The sequence below is a fragment of the Palaemon carinicauda genome, chromosome 9 (genome assembly GCF_036898095.1).
Source record: "Palaemon carinicauda isolate YSFRI2023 chromosome 9, ASM3689809v2, whole genome shotgun sequence".
NCBI lineage: Eukaryota > Metazoa > Arthropoda > Malacostraca > Decapoda > Palaemonidae > Palaemon > Palaemon carinicauda.
This window is the reverse complement of record NC_090733.1, coordinates 134015988-134019877: the sequence shown is the minus strand read 5'-3', so window position 1 is coordinate 134019877 and position 3890 is coordinate 134015988.

The following is a 3890-nucleotide window of genomic DNA, read 5'->3' as shown; positions in this document are numbered from 1 at the left end:
CAAGAAAAAATTTAATATTTTAAGAACAGTCACAACATTAGAATAAATATTTCCTAAATATACTGTAAAAACTTTAACAAAACAAGATGAAGAGAAATTAGATAGAATAGTGCACCCGAATGTACCCTCAAGCAAGAGAACTCTAATCCAAGACAGTGGAATGCCATGGTACAGAGGCTATGGCACTACCCGAGACATATAAAGGGATAATTGATATAAAAATGAGACAGCATGCAACATGTTTAGTATTCTGGAAATAAAATGTTTCTTTGTTAACCTAAACTTAATGATAAATGTTATCCTCATTGCTTTGGCTTCTTGATTAGATCACATAGCAATATAACATGATAAGCTGGCCTTGTCCCTTTCTCCATACCTGAGTTATACATTTCTTCTACCATATCTTAGTTTCAATTGCCCATCTGCCTAGTATATCATAAGAGGCTGGTCACAAAAATGGAAGTATACTTTGCTTATGTCATACGGGAGGACCTCACTGTTTATTGATGGTGACTTACTTTATGTCTCTGTTACTATCTGACTACACAGTGCTCAAGAATGCTTCATAGCCTCGCCATCAGAATTTGGACAACTGAATTAGAGAACTTTTGATTGTACTGACTCTTCAGAGATTGTTGAAGTTGATTTATGATTGAATTTATCAGATGCATTAGGTTTGAAGACACTTATGGAAAGTAGCAATAATAAATTCATCATAAATTTCATAGACAAAATCTCCCAACTCTGCTAGCAAGTAATTGTTTTATGAGATATGCTGATACTAAAGTAAGAGAGATTGCATGTAAACTAGCTCTGTTTTCCTAGTTTTGTTGAAGATTACACTAAGTCACGCTATTCTATCTGTTTCCTTATTTCCTTTCCTCATTGGTCTATTTGTTCCTTGTTGGAGCCGTTGGGCTTTTAGCATCCTGCAGTGGAACAGGTATTCTGTTTAATGTTTCTCTATGATAAATTCCAAAAACTCCTGAACTGGATAAGATACTGAACGTTATAGTTGCCTTTTCTACATCTGTTATACAAGTACCTTAGGGTCTTCCCAGCTCACATTTTTAAGTCCCTACAGAAGGATGTGAACAGGCTGTGAGCGTGAATGTCCTGGCGGTTATCATGAAGGGACTTGAGATTTTACTTACTCATCAAACTCGTATTCTCTTGCTTATCTGTATAAGCTGTGAAGGGTGAAAGCCGAATCAGCATTTATAAAGTACTCTAATTAAAGCCATTTTAGTGCCACCTTCTCCATAGGGAGGAACAAGGCCATCAATGCACCTAAAGCAGGAGCACTGTAGGCATGACTTAAATGTTTGCATTGTCATTCCAACCCCTATCTGAACCTAGATTTTATCCCTCGACTATACTTCAGTCTCCATTTCATTTCTTGCATCTTGCTGTCCAGTCATTTGACTTCCTTTCAGACAACAACTGCAGAGTTTCCTCCAGTTTCACAGAGGTATTGAACGGCCTCCCAGGCACCAGTGCCTGACTTAAGTATCTCCCTGAAAGGCCAACAAATTTCCATAGATTTTGTCATGAGGTTTATGTCAGTAGACTAGGTTTCAGACGTTTGGATATTCTCCTTTTGGGGAGTGTATTTTGTATAGATTGGTCAGAAACTGTCCAAGGATACTGCAGTCTTGATACGTAGTGTTTGTAAGCAACTTGTAAATGGGACGTTATTATTATTATTATTATTATTATTATTATTATTATTATTATTATTATTATTATTATTATTATTATTATTATTATTATTATTGTTACTATTATTATTATTATTAGCTAACATACAACCCTAGATGGAAAAGGAAGATGCTATAAGCCAAAGGGCTCCAACAGGGAAAAGTAGCCCAGTGAGGAAAGGAAATAAGGAAATAAATAAACAATTTAAGAAGTAATGAACATTTAGAATAAAATATTTTAAAAACATTAACAACAATTAGGAAAGATATTTCATACATAAGCTATAAAAAGACTTACGTCAGCCTGTTCAACATAAAAACATGTGCTGCAAGTTTGAACTTTTGGAATAGTTTATTATACATAACATTGAGTCAGTTCATATTGACTTTTTAATTTCATCCAACAACTATTTATATCCGAGTTATTTCTATTCATATATTACTGTATATATGTTATAATACCGATTTTTACATGGTTTTAGTCATTTATTTCATATATATATATCACATCTGGCTATCATATGAACTTGGGATATTTTGTATATTTGTAATAAAATCATTCGACAGAAGAGACGAAGATGGATGTGGCAGAGATGAGAATGTTGAGATGGATGTGTGGGGTGACAAGAAGAGATAAGATACGGAATGAGGTAATTAGGGGTACCACAATAAGATAAGATCCAAGAAAGTAGACTGAGGTGGTATGGTCATGTCATGAGAAGAGATGAACAGTATATTGGGAGGAGAGTGACGGAAATGGAGGTACAGGGAACGAGAAGGAGAGGGAGACCAAAGTGAATGTGGGTGGACTGTATCAAGGATGACCTTCGATCAAAGGGATTAACCGGTGATGAAGTGTGGGACAGAGGTAGATGGAGAAAGCTGGTCAGAAACATCGACTCCACATAGAAGTGAGAAACGATGTAGACAAAGAAGAAGAATAAGAAGAAGGATTATCTCACCATCTACACTGTTAGAAAAACAGTCATTTTAGCCGGAAATTCTTAGTGAAATATAAATGGTTCTCAACCGTATTTCAGTAAAATACAGACGACCGTAGTTTTACGTTACTTCGTTATTATCTTTTACGTGTCCAAGATCCATATTTTATGCAAATTTATTCAATTCCAAATCATAAGCTTTGCAATTTCTTAAATTCAGTTTATAATCATCAGGTTTGTTCAACTTAGTGCAGTTTATATATTCTATTTGTCATTAGTCTTGAACTCGCAATCGTTTTTCTGAAATGTCCTTACCTCTGTGAGGGATAGGTGATTATGTGGCACATATCACACGTTATACCAGACTTATCTCCTCTTCTATAATTAAAATCTAGCCCAGGTAACAATTACTTTAAAATTAAAACATTTACCACTCCATCTTCATCATCGTACGCATTGCATAATCATTATTTTAGGTTTTAATTTTCCCATTTTTATCATCTCTGTGTTGGCCACCATAGTTTGAACTGTGTTTACTTCTTCCTCGCTGACCTTTTCAACAGCATTTCCATTTGAAGTTGACATCGTATTGAGAACTGGTTTAATCTTCAGTGCATGTTTAACATCATATTCCCTTTTAGTGATTCTAGTTTATCTAATTACTAGTAGATTTTTTCCCTTGACTTTATCAGTGTATATAATTTTCTATACTTTAGGGTCCATCAGTGTTTGACGTGTTAACTTAATTCCATAATCTTTGTCAGCTTGTCCACTTTTTCAGTAAAATTGTATATATTCTACAAATTTAATACTTATAGATTTTTTCCTTTATCAGCATATGTCATTTTCTCATGTTTGGGTCCATCAGTGTTTGAAATGTTAACTTAATTGCTTCCATAATCTTTGTCAGCTTGTCCACCTTTTCATGAAAAATGTATATCGTCTGCAAATAGTTTAAACCTCAGTTCATGCTCCTGTAGTACTTCTGATAGACTAATAACATAGATATACAATAAAACTGGGCCCACTAAACTCCCCTGGGGTACCCCTCTGTTTAATTATTCATATAATGAAAGAGAGTTTCCAATTTTTACACAACATTTTCTATCAAACAAGCAATCTTTTAAATATTCAAATACTTGATGGACCGTACTATTAGTAGCAAATTTAGACAATAATCTGATAGATTTTTTACACAAATCGTAAAAAAGGTATGGATAATCATATATCAGGGATAAATATGTCTCCA